General features: G+C 38.6%; 1 protein-coding gene and 1 long non-coding RNA gene across 3 annotated transcripts in view; one reads left to right on the top strand and one right to left on the bottom strand.

Moving 5' to 3' along the window:
- Positions 1-4,031: 4,031 nt before the first annotated feature.
- On the bottom strand, positions 4,032-7,379 carry LOC306983666. Its single transcript, XR_013794416.1, has 2 exons — positions 7,244-7,379; positions 4,032-4,258 (listed from the first exon to the last, which is right to left on the bottom strand). It is a non-coding gene; the product is annotated as an uncharacterized lncRNA (long non-coding RNA).
- Positions 7,380-15,396: 8,017 nt separating this feature from the next.
- The window catches only part of LOC306983244 (uncharacterized protein), a 39,971-nt gene continuing 33,879 nt past the window's right edge, over positions 15,397-21,488 (top strand). Inside the window, exon 1 of one of the 2 annotated variants that reach the window (XM_079583448.1) lies at positions 15,397-15,430. The gene's annotated coding sequence lies outside the window, so the exon portion shown is untranslated. Of the gene's footprint in view, positions 15,450-21,488 lie in introns of both variants that reach the window. The other variant, XM_079583449.1, reaches the window with a different exon arrangement.

Raw genomic sequence — 21,488 nt, 5'->3', positions numbered from 1 at the left:
ATATTATGGGTTGTATGTGATGATGGCAAAACATCCACTATTTATTTTTCTTATTTAAGCTCTTCCTGTCTAACATGTGACCAGTTTACTTCTTTTTTTTTGTCTCTCTTTTTTTTTTTTTATCTGGCCACAGCACAGATCTCAACACGCTATTCCGCCTCGATGTTGCATATTTTTATTTTAAACACCAGTTGCTTGACACGGGCAGAAGAACGGGAGCCTCAGAACCTTCAAATAAAGAATGAGAAAATGCCGCAGCAATCTCATTCTCATCAGCAAATCATATTTTATTTTTTGTTTTAAATACGAACCCCACGATCTAAGTCGCCGCGCCACCTCACTGGACGCGGGACCTGAACAGCGGAGAACGTGTGCTGGCGAGTCTAATTCACGTTCATCCGCCTCATTCTCATCTGCAAGATCCTTTTGCGAACCCCGCGATCTGATTCACCGCGCCGCCTCAACGGACGCGGGACCTGAACCGCAGGGAACACGAGCGCAGTAACGTTATTAGTGATAGGATCACAGACAGCCCCCTCGAGAGCTGCCCGTGCGTGTTGCACTTCCAAACAATTCACACACAACTGATGCGTGACCCCACTCGTAAAATATTTGGGCAGGGGTGCACACATCTAGTGAATTGCTCACTCACCATAACAGACAAAAACAGAGAGCGCTTGCTGAAGAGCGAAAGCTAATGTGTTTGTATGCCGGCGTCACTTTTATGCTCCGGTTATGCCGTCACGTTACATCACCAGGGACGTGCAGAGAGTTCCTCAGGGGCAGGGGCTCAAATATAAAAAGGGGCATATATATAAACACACACACACACACACACATATATATATATATATATATATAGCCTATATACACATATATATATGTGTGTGTGTGTGTGTGTGTGTGTGTGTGTGTGTGTGTGTGCTTTGCATCACAGAAATAAATTTTTTTTTTTTTTAAAGTATATTAAAATAGAAAAACATTATTTTAAATTGTAGTTTTTTTTCTGTATTTTTTATCAAATAAATGCAGGCTTAAAGTGCATAAGGGACTTCTTTAAAAAAAAAAAAAAGAGTAGCCTAATGTGTGTGTGCAAAAATGTTAAAATAATAAAGTCGCCATTTCGCGTGTTGTTGTCAGGCAGCCTACACTTCACATAATAGGCCTGCAGTAGGCCTGGGCTTCATTTAACAAACTATGATAGTTTCATAATGGAAAACAATGTATCATAGACTAAATACATTACAAGTGACTTGAATACTATACTTAGCATTAATGCTACTTTTGGTGCTGGTTTGTAGTCAATTAACATCAGTGGTTCTCAACCGGTGGGGCGCGCCCACTCTCCCGGGGGGGCGCGAGTAGGCTACAGATGGGAGGGGGAAAAAACAGAAAAAATAAAATAAAATTTGCACTAAACTGCTGTCATAAAAAGTTAAAGTTTTGTATATACATAACTCCTGAATAAAATTTTTAATGTGTTTGGACTGATTTAAAAAAAAAAGTTTTAAACAAATTTGATTGGTTTGTAGATAGTGAGCGCAAATGCAGGTGATAAGCGGTTTTATTAAGCGAGTCATTGAGTCGTTCGTTCAAACGATTCGTTCAAACGGCCGATTTATCAAGAATGAGACAGATATTTATGATTGGGTCATTACATCTTTGACTCAACCGATTCGTTCAAAATCCTGAATCATTCAAAACACGGTTGAGTGATGCTGTGAGATGCGCTATGCTGTGATCTTTGTTTGGATTCATCGGATCTATTTTCGCTGCTAAAATAGACCAAATCAGTCATTATTTCGTCTAAAATGTAAGTGACTTAATATTATTAACTTGTCTAGAGATCTGTCTCATTCACTTTCACTTAATGTTTTGTTGCTATAAAGGATGATTTTGCAATTAAAACTGTCTTGATTAATGCTTGATTTGCTTTGTAGTGATGTAACCTAAATAGTAATAATGCTTTTGCTAAGATAGATATATGTAACTCTATTAGTTATGATGAAGATATGTACTGTGTGATTTTATTATTATTAAGAGAATTACTTACTTGCATGAAATGTATGTGTTAACTGATTTAGAGTACAAAGTACTTATGTATTAGAAATAGTTTTATGATAAATGAAAATGTACTAGATGAAGTATATATTCCAGACGATTAAAAGGAGAAAGCAGAGGAAGAGAAATCGGAGGCAACGTAGGAGGACCCTGCGTAAGCAGCTGAGAGCCATGACCAAGAACTTGGCAGAACTCCAATTGATGACATCAGGAGAGAGTTTGGAATCTGCTTTCCAGAAGCTGCATATAAAAGGCGGAGAGAGAGACTGAATTTTTGGATTCTGAATAGCACAGTTTCCCTCGACGTCTGTATAACCAGCTGTCTGTTGAAACTTATTATTATTGTAACCTAACTTTAACTTTGATATAACGCTTGTTAACTTTAATAAAACTTATATTATATTATTGGCAAGTTATTGTCTGAATAATTATTGAATGACCTTAAGAGAGAACTGACCACAGGGAAGTCTGCGGAACTAAGTGTAAGTATTTTAAAAGCTTATATTATTGTTCAGACTCGACTTTCCTTACCTACCTGAGAATAAAGGATAAATAGGTAAAAGGTGTAAAGGATATTTGAGACACCATAAAACATGGCGCCCAACGTGCTTTAATTGTCTAATTACTGGCCAGAATTAGACAATTGAGCGCTTGACAAATAGAGTAAGCGTGAATGCTTAAGGTTAAATAGTTGATGTAATATAGAAATTATTACATATAAGTTGATTACGCAAAACTAAAGCCCTGAAAGGGCGGAAAAATTATTTAAAGAAAATCCCTGAACGGGTCAAAATACTATATTTTGCGAGGAAAAGTATTTGCAAATACACTCTAGTGAGAGAGAAACAATTCCGAGAGAGTGGAAAAATAAATGAAATAAATGCTATAGGCATACCCAGAGAGGGTAACATTAGATACAAATAAAAATTCCGAGAGAGTGGAAAATTTATAACATTAAAACCCAGAGAGGGTTGAATGTGCACATAAGAAAAACTAACTTAAAGAGTGAGGACAACCAACAGGCGTATATAAAAAGTGAAGAAATCACTAAAATAGCTCTAAGATAATAGAGGCTAAGCTATGGCAACTAAAGCTAAAGTAAAATCCAGCAATATATTTATTCAGGCATATACATGGGGAGATTATCGTGTATTAGGATGGCAAAAAATCGCTTTACAGGCAGAGACATCAATCCAGGAGACGGAACCAGGAGAAATACTCCTTTGGCTTCCCTCTAAGGAGGGATTGCAGTCCGGAAACTTCACAGAAAGTGAAGTTGGTCAAGCAATATTGCAATGGATGCAAGAAATAGCGAAAAATCAACACTGTATAATACAGTTACAGTGCAAAACTCCAGAGGCAGAAAATATAATCAAAACTATTAGCAAAAAAGATGAAGGTAAAATAGAGATTTATGACATGTGTGGTAAAGCGTTAAAAAGAGAAAAAGGACACGTACCAGACATGGAAAGAGTTAAAAGATACCAGATGGGTATCAACGACTTTGAGCAAGCGGAAGAAATCCGCTTGACAATACCAGTAATTGAAGACGAGGATCGGGCTAGTGTGATTACCATGGCCCATCAACACACACCTACACCAGAAGCATATGAGCTGCAAATAGGTGGAATAAGACTGCTGGTTAGAGACAGTTTAATCGAAAGAACAGAAGGTGGCGTCGTAATACTTAATGGAAACAGACAAATGATAACTGGCTCAGGAACAGCTGGGGCTATTTTCAATAAACTAGGAAAACAGGCGTTGCAGGAGATAGAGAAAATGAGAGCCCAACTTGGACCTCAGCACGCAGCGACAGTAAGAATAACCTCTGGCCTTCCACAGTGGAATTATGTGGCGCATACAGTAATGACTGATTGCAGAGAAGAATTTTGCGATGCAGATCGCTCATGTGTAGAGGCCAGAACTATCACTGCAGCAGTAATAAAAGAAACACTAAGTAGACAGGAAAATCAAATACACATGACTTTAATGGGAACAGGCCAATACAAACACCCAGTAAATTCGATAATAGAAGGCATATTATCGGGAATTACAGATATGTCCCAGGAAGGTAATTTGACCATAAATCTATTAATGTCTAACATAAACTGCGAGGAATTTGAAAAAATTCTTGACAGAAGGGAGGAAAGGGTCCATCCGGGATCCTCTCAGCCGTCTGCTCCTCAGTTTAATGTTCCTGCAGGAGACAGAGAAATGAAACAGAGTGAGACAGAGTTTGAGAATGAATCTGAGCTGTCAGAGTTTGGTTATGACGCGGACAGTTCAGATTCGTCAATATTTTCTGTGAACAGTGATAGCAGTGAAAAACAGTATATTTACAAAGACTCTAGACTGCGGAATAAAAGAGGAGGTCAGATGGAATTAAAAAGAGTGACGGATCAAATAGAAAATGATTGGCCGGAAGTTCAGGTTAATGGAATTTCATTCAAAAATCCTACCAGTGACGAACGAGGTAGAACATTAAAAAGACATTGGGACAAGAGAATTGTGAATGATAGAAATTTGACGTACGGCCAAATGAGATCGGCAAGTCGATCACCCTCTGCTCAGAGAGTCGCTCGGACTGAGGGATGGTCAAAAACAGGAAAAACTGCGTTGTATCAAGAAGGATACGAGTATAATAGACAAATAGTTAAAGAGCTGGAAAAAGTAGTTTGTTCATTAAAAGTTGAAATTAAAAGTCTGAAAACAGAAATAGAAACATTAAAATGTACGGACACAATAGGACTAAAGGACAGAATTAAGAATGACCGGGATAGTCAGGCTAAAAGTCTAAGAAAAACAGTCAGGATTAGACCGGCGACTCCTGGAATTCCAACTTCTTATAGACAATTAGAGGTTGCGACCCCACAAGAAACTGAAGAAAACCTAGATAGCGTACATGCAAAACTGCTGGAATTACAATTAACAGAAGCAGTTAGGAAGCAGGTAGGAAATAAAAAACAGCATGAAGACCAGAGTGCGTATGCAGAGCGGATAATGAAAGCTGCTGAACATGCACAGCTGGGTTGTGTTGCCGCTACAAGGCTAGTTCAAACCTGCACGGGCCACCCAATCTCATTTGAGGCATTGGGAAAAATGAGAAATTTGACAGGCATAGAAGATAAAATTAAAGACTGGACCAAAACACTCGTTAATGCCCAAAAAGAGCAGATCCCCTTATTAGGAATGTGGCTATCTATTGAACGGGATATCCCTGAGGCTGATAAAGTCCCGTTGCTGAGGCAAGTGGGTAGGAGAATCCCCGGTGGTCGTAATTTAATTACATTACTTAATAATGCGACCAGACAAAAAATTGAAGAAAAATTAGCTGAATATGATCTCGCGACCAGGCATATGAAATCAAAAAGTAACATTACACCGCAAAATAAACAACAGCACGGACCACAGTTTAAAGAAAAATTTAATAAGAATAAATTCCAGAAGCCAGGAGGTTTTAAAACATATGGAGCAAGTCATCAGAGCGAAAATAGAAAACCTAACAAGTTTGCTGGGAACAGACAGACAACGGTGAAAACAGGCATGAAGTATGCACAGGGAGGAAAGAAACTCCCACAGAAGTCAGGCTTCATTCCAGCAGCAAAATGGGAAGATATGACTCCTGCTGAACGGACTAAAATAATTGAAGACCGTAAAACCAGAAATCCAAACATAAGAAAGCTTGGAAGGACTAAAGTAATTAATAAGGCAGAAAACCAAAATCAGAAAAACAAACAGGACACATGCAAAGCCAAGGAGCGAGTCAACTCCGATATAGAATGAAGTTTAACTGGCCAGTTGAAACACAGACTCTGTGACCCCAGGGTTAAAGAAGAAAATGAAAACCTATATGTGAAAATTCAGGGTACAACATATGTTGTGGACACAGGGGCTGACATTTCAGTTTCAACTGAGCCATTACATACAAATGGTACGATAAATGTACAGACGTATGATGGACAAATTAAAACAGAAAAAACAGGTGAACTATATGGAATTACTATGATTGAAGGGTCTGAAAATTTATTGGCAGCAAAAGACTTGAAAAAGATCTTCAGATTAAAGCCAGTTAATTATGAGCAGGAATTACAAAGAATTGAGAATGACATAAAAGGCTCTCAATGGGCTAAAGAACAGCTAATGACAGAACTTCGTAAAACTCCGTATGGACGGAGCAAAAATGACTGTGGCAAAGTAAGTGATAAATATGCACATGTTATTGAGGGTGGAATTCATAAACCTCAGCGGCAATACCCAATTAATAAAAAAGGACTGGCAGAATTAAATATAACTTTACAAGAACTCGAAGAGGAGGGCGTTATAAAGCGGGTTAAAGGTGCTATAACTAACTCTCCGATTCAGTTAACTGCTAAGCCAGACGGAACGTTTAGATTTCTTACCAATTTCCGGGCATTGAATCGTTTAACACGACCGGATAAACGTTATTTGATTAACGCGCGAGATACAGTGGAGAAAATACGTGACGGACGATTTTATACGAAAATTGATTTAGCCAACGGATTCTATGCGATTCCACTGGCTGAAGAAAGCCAGGAAAAAACCGCGTTTACCGCAAACCAAAACCACTATGTTTACAGACGTCTACCTATGGGTTATTGCAACAGCCCTGTTATCTTTACGAGTGCGCTGGCCGACATTTTGTCAGGCTTAGACGTTGAACTTTATATTGATGATATTTTAATCGTTTCTAATGAAGAACGAGAACACGTACAATTGGTAACAAATGTGTTAAAACGACTTGCGGAGGCAGGTTTAAAAATAAATATAAAAAAGACGCAATTAATGACTGACATGGTCGAATTCTTAGGATTTTGGATTTCCGCAGGAAATAGAGGAGTTACTCAGTCCATGAAAGACCGAGTAAACCTGATTGAAACCCCCAAAACAGTTCGACAGGTCCAGCAAACAATGGGGCTATTGGGTTATGTTAGAGACTTAATCCCTCGTTTTAGCCAGATGTCTAAACCTATATTTGCGACTATAAAAGGTGGACGGTTGAAATGGACTGAAAAAGCTGAAGAAGCGTTGACAGAATTAAAAGCAGCCATACTAAACTCAGGACAGCTGGAAGGAAGGAATGATGAGAAAAACTTAGAAGTTGATTTGGAAATAGACGAAATAGGATACCAATTGATAGTACGAAATGAAAAAAGAAACATACCTGTTCGAATTTTGAGTGGAAACTGGGAAAATCCAGAAATGAAGTTCACTTGTGAAGAAAAACAGCTGGCAGCTCTGAGCAAACGCTATTCCGAGCTGAAAGGCTTAGGGCGGGGTCAGAAAATTTTTGTTAACACAAACACAGCAGTATTGGCTCATCTCTCAAAAAATAAAGTTAAGGACGCTCGTGCGCTTAACAGCCGATGGCAAAGATGGGAAAATATGTTACTAGATCCAGATTTAATAATTAGACAGAAGGAACTTAAAAAATGTCAGAAAATGAAAGTAGACCTTTATAAATCTACAGTTGCCTTTACAGACGGTTCAAAAACGATGGCAGATGAGGAAGCTCACTGGGCTTTCATTCTAAAACAAAGCAACAAGGTCATAGAGACAGGAAGAGGAATGGTGCAAGGCACAGCCCAGTACGCGGAACTCATGGCAGCGTTCCAGGCATTAACAGCGCTTCAGAAAATGGGAATTTTACAAGCCATACTAGTCACGGATAGCTCATATGTGGCAACAGGAATTAATGACAACTTGCATATCTGGAAAGAAAATGGTTATAACAAGTCGAAAGGTAGGCCAATCGAACACGCAACATTGTGGCAAGACATCCAGAAAATTATAGGTGAATTTGATCTTACAGTCATCCATCAAAAAGGACATTCTAAGGAAGACTGTGTTTTAGCCATAGGAAATAATGAAGTTGACAAACTAGCGCGCATGAGGCGCATAGTGATAATTAAAGACACAGAAGCAAATGTAATACAGAAAATACATGACCAGCTTAAACACCCAAGTGTTAATTTAGTTGGCAAGGTTCTGACAGATAATAAAATACATATTTCTAACTGGAGACAGAAATATAGAAATATAAGGTTAAATTGTGAACATTGCATGCGCAAAGGCTATAATAGGACAATAAGAAGTGATTTTGGATCCATTACGCCAGACAGTGTTAACCAGGAATGGTCTTTGGACATCGCGGGGCCCTTAATCCCGAGGTCAAAGGCTGGTAATAAATATATATTAGTTGCAGTAGACGGTTTCACGGGACGAATTTGGGGAAAGCCGTTAAAAGAAACTAAAGCAACTGCGATTATTACAGCTGTCAATGACTTACTGATTGCGTGGGGCCGTCCACAAAGAATTCGGGTTGACAATGGCACATATTTTGTAGGAAAACAGTTTGAAGATTTTGTAACTGACAAGCATATCAGTTTAATAAAATCAGTAAGGTACTGCCCGCAATCAAACGGAATAGCTGAGAGATCTGTTGGGATAATAAAGAGCTGGATCCGTGCTAATTGCAACCACGATAGATGGGATGACAATATGGAAGAACTAATGTTTTATGTTAATCTTACAGAGATCAAACGACCGACTACGTCAAAAGACCAGCCTGCAGATTCCTGCCAAGTGGGGGATTTCGTCTGGATAAGGTTAGATAATAAAAATAAAAATAAACCTTTTAAAGATTTAATTACAAAAAAGGATAAAATTGTTAAAATACTTGATAAACATACAGTGGAATTAGCTGAGAATGGAATTTGGAGCAAAAGGTCTCTGGTCCTTGTTCAAAACCAAACGAATAACAACTGAGATTAATCAGGCAGATTACCAAAAGCATAAGGATGAACTGCTAAAATTAGTTGAAATTAATAACCAGAGGGGTGTGCTCAGAATTGAAACTACATTATTGACAAAATGTGATGCTAATTATGTAGCAACGAATATAGAGCATGAAAAAGCCAGGCAGACAGGCCGATTACATGAATCTGTTAACATAAAATGTGATAAAGCATATTCCGGAGGAATGTGTGTTATTTGTGGAAATTTTGGAGAGTATATTTTTTGGGAAGGGCCAGCGATGAGCAAGCCCAAATCCAGGAAGGAATTAATACATTGTACACCTCAAACTATGCCAAAAATACCGAAAGATCAATATTACAAAAACCCTGGAGGAATTAAAGCAGCTTTGTGTGTTCTCTGCCAAGAATGTAGAATTAGTTTCCCTAAAATAGAAGTAATAATGACACAGCGGTTTGGAGTTAGGCAAAACGTGTGTGATTGTTTGTGGACAGGGCATAAGTGGATTAAATGTCAGACATGTCTTGATGATATTGCAAATAATAGGTTGCTGGTATATAGCAAACACAGAATTTGGTCTTGGAATAAGACATTTTGCGATTTATCTAGCAAAGGAAAAATAGAAGGTTCAGGAATGACCATTGATAATACGAATTATCAACAACAGCTGGGAAATTCAGGCGTCGATTATTTATGGTCATATCGTCTGAAAAGAAATACGGATGACATTCTCAGCAAGTGGCTGTTGGTGGATCCCAAACAGTTGGGGCCGGAGCTAGGCAGTTTGAAAACTTGCTTTGACGATAAGGGCAGAACATTCCAGCCAGATAAAGGAACTGGAATTATCTGGTCTGTGGGTACCATTGCTAGAGCGCTGATAGAAAGTGACGTAGCGCAGCAAATAAGGGCACCAAGAATAGATTTTCCGAGACGCGGTGAATGCGATGAAACGAATGGCTATATGCGTTGCCAATTTGGACAATTGGACGAAGAAAGGTGTCCGAATAAGATAATCTTGAAAAGAAGCAAAGTTCTGTGTGTCCCGATTGAATTCTGGAGGCAGGACATGCAGCAGGCCGCTGTCTTATTTCCTGGCAAGAGGCCAATAATGGAGGGAGAAACAGCAGACTTGCCTGCTCACAGATTGACACTAATGTTTAAAGTTGTATTAAATATGACTACCAGTTCTGAACCACAAATTATTGCCTGTGCCGTTGATCTCGATCTGGCACAAGATTAAATATTTAATTGATTAACAAGGGGTTCGTAAGGAGGGTGGTTTAAATTATTTGTTTTTGCCATTATTATGCTTTGTTTTTATTTATTTTTCCCTCAGGAATAATGCAGTTGCTACGTGATGGAGATGACAGAGAGAAATGGGCGAGAACCATTCGACGCTGGCGCGAACCCTGTTTACCGAGACCTTGCCTGACGATATTATTGGTGACAGGAGTGGTCATTTTAACAGGGATTTGGCCTATAATAGATTTTACTACAAAATTGATTCTCGTTGATGAGATTACGGTTAAAGAAGTTTCAAACTGTACTATAGTGACTAAATTCTTTACAGGCTCATGTGAGAGTAAAACATTGGAGGAATGTAGCCGTTGTGAGGAAATAGTTAAAAATTTTACAGTGGGCAAAAATACTGTGGTAAAATGTAGAATGAGGTCCAGCCCGTTTAACATTACACAAACAAGAAAAATTTGGATTTGGCACCGCCTGCAGGATATAGTTTATATTGGACCTGGAGAACAACAAGGTTGTTACAGGGATGCACAGGATGACATTATTATGCCAAATAAAGAAACTCAGATTATATCACCACCGCTGGACTCAGACTCAGGAACACAACGTATAAAAAATGGAATGTATGATCCCAAACGTGCATTCCAGAGGAATTGTGTAAAATACTTTACTGGCAACAAGTATACAATGTATGAAACGCCGAAACAATTATGGGATCCATTTTCGTGGGTTAATTGGTTTAATACTTCAACTAGATTAGGCGAAACTACTGAAGGAATTAGTAGATATTCTAAAGGTTTAAGAACGCTGTACCAGGCTAGCATAATAACGGATAAATTCTGGGAAGATTGCCCTGACAACGATTTAAATATGTGTGATGGAACTCAGTATAATTGGAAGTTACACACACTTTGGAGATTAAGAGCATTAAATGCTTATAAGACAATGATTAAGGACCAAGATTGTGTTGAACGGTCAAAAGAATATCTTACTACTATCTGTCCTTGCGACTATAAATCTAAAAAGTGGCAGTGTGGGGACAATTATATGGCCCGAGCTGGACTGTCTTGGACACATGAAAACAAAAATAAACATTGGTTAGCTTTTTGGAGAAATGCAAGAGGTCAAACATGGCAAGGCTTACGTGTAGCAATAATGATGAAACATAGTGATTTGTGGAAAAATGTACTTACTGAAAACGGTACTGAAACTGATCAAATGATAATACAATTCCGATTGTGGGATTTATTTGGTGATACAGGGACGAATATATTAGAAAGTATTGAAGTGACAAGTTTAAAAGCTCAAAAGATCACGGTTAACAACAAAGACTCTCATGAAGGAATGGGTATTAAATACAAAAACACCTGGCTTGGTGCTTATTATCCACTGCCCATAGTAAGGATGCGATCACACGCAAATGATACTAAAATAATTTGGGCGATTCCGAAGGAAATTCCAGAATACCACAATATTAAGACTATACCTAAACCTAATTATAAAATGACAGTCAATATTAGTGGCATTCTGGATGATAAAGAGATTCTGACCATTGACAGAAGCTTATGGACCGTTTATTACTTTGCGGGGAGGAAAACGTTTCTTTACCCAGGATGGGGGTACTTAAATATGTCATTAGACAGTAATCTTAGAAGATTGGATATTAATCAAGGAATTAATAGGATGTTGGCTCATGACGTCACGTCTTATAAACCGATATATATGAATAATAAAGACAATTATGCTGGAGAGGACCGAGGACGGTGCATGCCGCCATACCCATTATACTGGGTTGTGGCCAGATTACAATATGATAATTTACATGCAGGCTACCGCCAGTGGACAACAAAAGATTTTAGTCATTTTACGGGAAAGATTGTACAGGGATGGAAAATAGTCGGACAAAAAGCCAAAGAAACAATTGAAACTGTTGTAAATATGGGACAAAATATTATTGGGAACACTTTTGGGGCCATACGATGGATAATCGATAATTGGTATGTAATTTTAATTATAGGAGCTGTTATAGGGATTTTGATTTTATTAGAATTAACAGGAATGGGAGGTCTCCTTCGAGGGATATTAAAAGGTCTTTGTTCTGTAACTGCTAACGGTATCAAGCACCTGTGTTGGACTGATAAAGACGACAAACAGGCTCTCATTGAGAAAGAGGTGCCACGAACAACCTTGACCGAAAGTAGTACTTCTCGGAAAAGGGGGGTCAGTCACTCAGGATTATAATTGTGAATTATATGTAATACAGCTCATTTCACTTATTGCCACGAAGCGTGCACGAACGAGCGACAATGGCCTCTAGCAAACCTGTTTCTGGGCCTACGGGCAATGACAATTTGTGGGAGATTCTGGTAATACATTATTTTTCATACTTACAGCAAATATATGATATAAGATGATTACGAATAATGAAAATTAAATAACATAGAAAATAAAAAGGAGGGTTTATACTTAGGTATTTTAAAGTTTATTTTATACTGTTTTAATTTTATACATGTGGATTATTAATTATAAAAATGTATACATAAGTTATGATGGAAACTGAATAAGATATGTGACTTTTAGTAATTTACGAATGAATAAAGAAGAAACATAATTTGGTTAAATTTTTTTTTTTAATATGCTTCTATAGGAACTAAGGAGAGCTCCAGGTGGAGAATTATTGACAAGAAAATTTAATTATTGGATTGTGATTGGACAAGACAATTGTATGAGATGTTGTCAATTACTGACTGACTGTAAAGTGAACTTTGTAATGGGAGATTTATGCCAGGAATGTTTTTTCAAGAATGCATTCATTATGTGGGTAAATGATTTTGATGAGATAGAATATATTGTTGAATCTTATGAATTGATGACTGGACTGCATGTAGACATTCTGGAAAAAATTAAACAGAAGTTAAAACCTTTTAATCAAAAGGACTTGTTTAACGACTTAGATGCCCACAAACGATGGGAGTCGGAAAGTCAGATTTTTGTGCACTGCTTACATAATAAATTCACAGCTGAAATTATAAAAGTAGTCAAGTTTGACGAACTGCTTTTTGTCTTAGGCGGAGAAATTTGTGGACTTCCTGGAGAAGGAGGGTCAAACTCCGACTCAGCCAATGCAGTCAAAACAGACTCAGACCAACAGCTCATGCCCTGGGGAGACGAATACCAAACGAGCGGCTCGCCCACTCCAGGTCTGTCTGGAGTGCCAGATTCCCTGTCTTGGCTTTTGCAATGAATGTCAAAGGTCGGGAAGGAGCCGTACGTTTGTGTGTCAGGACCCGTGGGGGCGGCTTGTAGGAGCATGTGCACATGAGGTTACAAATGGACGACTTTTGAGAAAAAGATTTGGTCGTTACCTAACAATTGTTAAGCAGCACACTAAGATCTGGCCACCTGCCAACGCCTCTAAGGGACAGGTGATAAATAAAGTGCAAATGAAACGTAGATATGATCGAATTTGGATTAAAAACTATATGGATGTGCATCATACTAATTTGTTGATGAAAGATGGCACTGTGTATATGTCTCTGGAAAAATATAACAAGTTTAAAGGGCAAGTTGAACCATACCTTAGTCTGAAAATGTTGGGATGAAACTAAGTCAGCTTGAAATTGCAAAGCAGTGGGTGTTGCTATAAAGGATGATTTTGCAATTAAAACTGTCTTGATTAATGCTTGATTTGCTTTGTAGTGATGTAACCTAAATAGTAATAATGCTTTTGCTAAGATAGATATATGTAACTCTATTAGTTATGATGAAGATATGTACTGTGTGATTTTATTATTATTAAGAGAATTACTTACTTGCATGAAATGTATGTGTTAACTGATTTAGAGTACAAAGTACTTATGTATTAGAAATAGTTTTATGATAAATGAAAATGTACTAGATGAAGTATATATTCCAGACGATTAAAAGGAGAAAGCAGAGGAAGAGAAATCGGAGGCAACGTAGGAGGACCCTGCGTAAGCAGCTGAGAGCCATGACCAAGAACTTGGCAGAACTCCAATTGATGACATCAGGAGAGAGTTTGGAATCTGCTTTCCAGAAGCTGCATATAAAAGGCGGAGAGAGAGACTGAATTTTTGGATTCTGAATAGCACAGTTTCCCTCGACGTCTGTATAACCAGCTGTCTGTTGAAACTTATTATTATTGTAACCTAACTTTAACTTTGATATAACGCTTGTTAACTTTAATAAAACTTATATTATATTATTGGCAAGTTATTGTCTGAATAATTATTGAATGACCTTAAGAGAGAACTGACCACAGGGAAGTCTGCGGAACTAAGTGTAAGTATTTTAAAAGCTTATATTATTGTTCAGACTCGACTTTCCTTACCTACCTGAGAATAAAGGATAAATAGGTAAAAGGTGTAAAGGATATTTGAGACACCATAAAACAGTTTGTATTCACTATGTAATACTTGATTCAACTATTTACTTATTTTTAGTTCTAAAAGTCATGAAGTATCCTGATATGATTGCTTTTTGAGCTTTCCATGTTTTAAATTTCTCAATAAAACTTTTAAATGCCTAATAAATTATATTTCACTGCACACATGACTGACATTTAATGAGATTGCTGTCTGGTTAGGGTTAGATGTAAGGTGGGACAAGTGAAACTCCTAGTCTTAACATTATTATTTATTCCCCCGTATAACGAAACTTTATTTTATAACAAAAGAGGAAGGTCTTGATATTTGCAGGGCTCAACACAAATGAGCTTTTTCTATAGGTTCATTCTGGTTATAAAAAAAATTACTTGCCCTGTAATAACATTCATTGGCCCATCACAAAACATATTGTAAGTATTTTAATAAATATAAAGACAATTAAACAGTGCAAGTAAAAAGAGCAAAGATCAGTTTATGTTTATGCCTTACATATATGCTGCAATCGTATTACACTATTGAAAACATATAATTAGTAGCTTTTAGTAGAACAAAGTAATAATTACGAGAATACAGTCTTCTGTAGAAGTGTGTTGTTTTTTTAGTAATGAATGCGAAAGTCGAACTGCTTCATGGATCTAAACATAATAGTAGCCTAGTAATAGTAACTTTCTACTTTTATCTGGGCTTTCAACAAAAGGAAATTCTACAGGTGCTAATCTACCAACATGAAAAAGTTCCTTTCACCTTTAGTAACTGGAGTCACTTCAGTTCTAAAATAATAATAATGGAAGGCTACTAGTACAGCTGAAGCTGTGGCCTGATTGGCTGCGGGGGTGTGTCGTGCCCGTGCGCGCGTGACCGCGTGCGTTGGAGGCCGATGACGTCAGCGCTCGCTCGCGCCGTCTCTACTCTCATTGAGTTTCAGCGTCGAGACTTCTGAGGTGAGGAGAGCAGTTCACGGTATTTCTCATCTTTACACAACCACCAAACACACTTTATATAGTTTGTTTAAGCGACAGGCTCGTTTTTGTGTTCGTTTCTGTGATTGTTTCGATGTTTGGAGTGAGAACTGTTACTGGATGTCAAGTTAAAGTTTGAGATCTGGGAGGGGGATTGATTGATGGGAATCCTTTATTTATTATTGTAGACATTTAATGTTTGGAAGATTACATGTAGGCCTACTTATTAAAATGTATGTAAACATTTCATATGGTTCCTGTATGATTAATGAGGATGGGAAATTTCAAATCTATACGCATGGGAATATATATAAATGAAGTTTGACACAGGGAACGTTACATTTTCTTTATTTTTAAGAGTTTTATGAATGACCATTGTCAGTTTCTGTACATACAAATATGTAACATGTTAATGATGGAATTACTTTATTGCAATTAATAGTTATTATAAAGTCGAACTGTTTAGATTCACATATTATGGTATTGTTTGCCTGAAGAGGTTCATAAAGAGAGGTTATTTATTTAACTATTTTGTTTCATTATTGATGATTTATCCATGTTATATTGTGAGAAATAACAGTATTGTCTTTCGGCTTTTATCATCAAATAATGTGTTTCTAACAGCAAACACTCAGAATAAAGTGAGATGATCTGCTGATGATCCTGAATAATAATGGTTAAATATGTTGAATGAGTGTTGATAGTCTGAGGCTCATCAATATTAACTGTAAACACTCTTTATTTCATGACAATATTTCCTGTTTTCACCTCATTTGCTCCTCATTATGCCGATGTCTCCAGATCTCCTGTAAATTGTCACTTAAAGCTCATTTCATTGGTGTCAGCAGACTGAGGGCATTTGTTGGCTACTATATGCATGTAATATATTCTAGTACGGTAGTCTCCGCATATAACAGGGATTTCTTTGTTCTGTAAGAAGGTACTGGCAACATCTGTTCTTCATTATGTGGACCTCTATGTTCGGATGGGGGAATGGTCTCCTATTCTCTCTATTATTCAGATCTCTATTCTTCAGATCTCCTGTAAATCGTCACTTAAAGCTCATTTCATTGGTGTCAGCAGACTAAGGGGATTTGTTGGTTACTATATGCATGTAAGATATTCTAGTATGGTAGTCTCCGCATATAACAGGGATTTCTTTGTTCTGTAAGAAGGTACTGGCAACATCTGTTCTTCATTATGTGGACCTCTATGTTCGGATGGGGGAATGGTCTCCTATTCTCTCTATTATGAACACAGTATAAGGGTCCTCCAGGGTATGTGGTAGGATTATGGATAGCCAGAAACTGACCATATATGGCCTTGTTATTCAATGTATCGTATTCATAGATGATGTATAGGGGTGTAACGATACACGGTTCAGTTCATATCACGGTTTTGGAGGTTCGGTTCGGTTGTTTGTTGAGGGGGCAAAGTTCCTGGTTGGGCACCAGCAAGAATAAAGAACACTTTTAGCTTAACAACAATAATTTAACTCATTAACTATCTTTTTACTGTATTATTTGTTAATCTTAGTTAATAAAAATACAGCTGTTCAGTCATTGTTTGTTCATGTTACTTCACAGTGCATTAGGCTAACTAATGTTAACAACTTTTGATTTCAATAAGGCTACTAGTGTAGGGTGCTGTCCCTTTAACGACGTTGATTCTGTAGGCTCATGTGATCGCCTAGGAAGAGGCGCAGGTAGAAAAAAAAACTGAACTGAACCGAACTGAGGTTGCCTGTTGATGCTCATATGCAGACTTTCTAATGTTCTATAACAATTTCAGATAAAACTTTAATCTAAATTATATATTCCTAGAGTGGTGAGTAACATTTTGTTGTTATAAGTGTATTGATAAAAGTATGTAGATCGCTATTTGCGATTAGCGCCTAACGCCTAATGCTATTAGTTTGTTTATTATGTTTGATTATATATTTATAGTTTAAATTGCCTATTGAAATATTCATGCAATATATGTTGAATTTATTTGTTAAACAGAGTTTAATACATGTTGTTATACAGCGACTGTTTTAGAAATCTGTATTGACAGTTGTATCACGCATATGTGATAATGTTTTATGCTAATATACATATCACATGTGATATTTGCATTGTAGGGGATATCTTTGATTTATAAGTATATACTTTTAATGTTTATCGTCTAAGCTGATGTTAAGTTTGTAGACATTTATTTGGAGAAGTTAACATTACTGGATACTAATTGTGAATTGTTTGTGTTTGCAGTTTGACCGCACATACACACATAAATACTTCCAACTAAATTACAACAAAACCGTAATGTGTACATTGTGAGTTCTGCACTTGTGATGAATAAAGAAAAACAAAACAAGATCCAAGTTAATGTTATCATTTTATGGGTAACATTAAAGTCAAACACGAGGAGTTAAACCTTTGGCGCGGGCGCGTTTTGCTCGTTTTTTTTTTACATAGCAGCAAAATAGACCTAAAATACTCAGTCAGTTTTGGTCATACAGACTTAAGAAATATGAACAAATAAGCTGTGAAATGTCTACTTTTTTATGTGTCCACTTACAATCGAAATAAAACATTGTGCTTTTGTAAAATAAAGTAAGTATACAGGGTGTGCTTTCTGCCTCTCCGTCTCCGTGAACTTTTTTTCTGCAGCACGTCTCTAAACTTACACAAAACTCAGCGAACACACTCAAAATCGAAATCGATCGAAATTAAGTCACAATCTCGAACATCGAATTAAAAAATGGAATCGTCGATGCTGCCACGCCCCCATGTCACGTTAGGTCGGCTTGTCAAGCGGGGCCGCACACGAGAAGCGCCGCGTCTATGACAACTCGGGGTATCGCACACACCGGACGAGAAGCGCCGCGTCTTTGACAATTCGAGGTATCGCGCACACCGGACGAGAAGCGTCGCGTCTATGACAACTCGAGGTATCGCACACACCAGACGAGAAGCGCCGCGTCTTTGACAATTCGAGGTATCGCGCACACCGGACGAGAAGCGCCGCGTCGCGTCTATGACAACTCAAGGTATCGCACACACCGGACGAGAAGCGCCGCGTCTTTGACAATTCGAGGTATCGCGCACACCGGACGAGAAGCGCCGCGTCGCGTCTATGACAACTCGGGGTATCGCACACACCGGACGAGAAGCGCCGCGTCTTTGACAATTCGAGGTATCGCGCACACCGGACGAGAAGCGCCGCGTCGCGTCTATGACAACTCGAGGTATCGCACACACCGGACGAGAAGCGCCGCGTCTTTGACAACTTGAGGTATCGCACACACCGGACGAGAAGCGCCACGTCGCGTCTATGTCAACTCGAGGTATCGCACACCGGACGAGAAGCGCCGCGTCGCGTCTGACAACTCGAGGTATCGCACACCGGACGAAAAGCGTCCGGAATTGTCTATGACAATTCGAGGTATCGCACAACCGGACGAGAAGCGTCACGTCTATTACAACTCGAGGTATCGCACACCGGACGAGAAGCACTGTGTCGCGTCTTTGACAACTCGAGGTATCACACACCGGACAAGAAGCGTCGCGTCGCGTCTGACAACTCGAGGTATCGCACACCGGACGAGAAGCGTCGCGTCGCGTCTGACAACTCGAGGTATCGCACACCGGACGAGAAGCGCCGCGTCGCGTCTATGACAACTTGAGGTATCGCACACCGGACGAGAAGCGCCGCGTCTTGTCTAATTAATATTTACAATAATATGTAAACATTAATATGTTTATAAGCAACTGAAAAAAAATAAAAAAATCAGGGCATGTCAAAACATCTGAAGGACCCCAAAACCACCTTAGACCCCAGAGGATTAAGAAGATTAATGACAACATGAACCAAGATTCAGAAACAAGTGTGACTCCTGAACAACAATAAAAATGTCTCAAGCGTCAACGTGGAAGTGCACAGGCTGCAGTGACACACTTGATGACACAGATTACAACTTCTATGAACTGTAACCAGCCCAAAGAAGTGGAGATGAAACTTGCTGCTTTGGATGAGGCTGTTTTGTGGTTTAATGAGATTCATGACATGTACCATAAAACATTAGAAGATGATGATGACCTTGATGCCTCTAAGGGCTATTTAACATCGGTCCTGCGTGATGTTCAAGACTTGCAGCACACAGTCTTGAGCTGGTTTGAGGACTTGAAGCCATCAATGGAGGATGCAAACATAGATTATTCAGATGCACTTCATTTCCAAGAGGAAGAGCCAATGTTTGATGAAGCCATTAAATCTCCAATGTCTTCTGTAGACCAGCTATCTACCCAGCTTCAAGGGTTACAAAATCTAAGACAGAAAGAATAGGAAGAGTTTTCCAAGCTTATTGCTGGACAGGAAGAACGCCTACATGCAGAGTTTAAATTACAACTTCAGCATGCAGAATTTGAAATGGATGGACTGAAAAGCTTACTGAAACTAAAAGACGCTGAGATGGAGAAAATTCCTCCAGTTCGTGAGATTGTTCTCCTCTGTGATTGATAAAGAGACACTCGACTGCATCAGTATACTGTCGGCCAAGCTAGAGATGCTATTCACATTGCTTGTACAACCCCAACTCTAGCCTGGGCTATGCTGAAGCCATGGCTATTCTGAAGAGACGTTTTGGCAATCCATATGCAATATCACAAGCATGGGTCGACAAGGTGCTTAATCACAAAGATATTAAAGACATCAAGCAGCTGCAAAGCTTCGCGGACAATCTGTGCAGCTGCCGAATACACTTTAAAGGCAATGAAGTGTGAGGAAGAGCTGAATGGTGGACGCACTTTGTTACAAATTGTGGAAAAGCTACCTGATGACATAAAGGTGGCTCACAATAAACTATGAGATCATCAAGTCTGGTCGCTTGCCAAAGTTAGATGACATAGTCAGTCTTGTTCAATCAGAAGCTGCTAAGAGAGCGGTAGTTGTCGGTAGTCGTTTAAAAAAAAAAAGTGATCTCTAAATTAGGCTATTTTAGACAGTGGAATAAACGCTACTACAGTTAGCCAACTCATTCCAAGATATTTTTGTGTGAAGTGAGCAAATTCCTCACACTCAATTTTTCATAACTCGCCTGTTTGTACTTAATAAACCAATAAAAACATTCTGCGCGAGGTCACAGCATTTGGGTTCATGCGCTCACAAGGTTTGCGAAAAGTAAAGGCTACATGCTAACACACTTGAGGTTAGAGCCAGGGCAGACGACAGGAGGAAGCGCGCAAAATACATTACATCTACATTTCAGTGGTAACAGATAAGGTGATGATGATCATCATCTTTCTTTATTATTGTTAGCACTACCTCAAACTAAAGCGGTGTCTCTTCTGAGCTGTCATTTTCTTAAATGAGCCGCGGCAATGTTTCAAATGAGCTTCTAACGCTAGACAAATGCCTTTATTTTCAACGCGATCACCTTGTATCCAAACCATTTCGAAACTAAGGAGCCATTTGTCCGCCGATTACATACAAGCTCCTCGGCGCCACGTTTGCAGGACTCATGTTTCGCGCTGTAGGGGATTTAAAAAAAGTTATGTGAGTGGAAGGGCGGCGCCGTGTGTGTGTGTGTGAGCGGGAGGCAGAGCGGCAGAGAGATGCGACAGAGTTGTGAAATTGCAGGAGCGGCTCGAAATGGCTGTTATTTCAAATAGCGTAGCATATTTTAAACTAATCGGTTAACCGGTTTCAACCGGCTAATGAGGCTCGGTGGTCGGTCAATAATTTTTTTTAGTTTTCGCCATCCCTAGAATTCACCAAGTGTTGGGTTGTTGTACTTTTTAGACAGGTGAGCAAATGTACATACAACTAACCAATGTTATTTAGTTCAACATGATGAAATGTTAGAATATGATCTGTATGTTATTTTAATGTTGATCTAGCTTACTGCTAGTCTCATATAGCCAACAAACAACCTAACTAATAACATTCAACACTCAAACGCCATTTAGTGTGATAGTGTCACTGTTAGAGCGAGTGAGACAGCGCTGCGTTACCTCACAAGTTTAATTCGTCTAATAAACTGACCTGTGTGAGTAATTCA

The sequence above is a fragment of the Phoxinus phoxinus genome (genome assembly GCF_949152265.1).
Source record: "Phoxinus phoxinus genome assembly, chromosome: 1".
NCBI lineage: Eukaryota > Metazoa > Chordata > Actinopteri > Cypriniformes > Leuciscidae > Phoxinus > Phoxinus phoxinus.
Note: the sequence above shows the minus strand (reverse complement) of the source record. Positions and strands in the feature narration are given on the sequence as shown.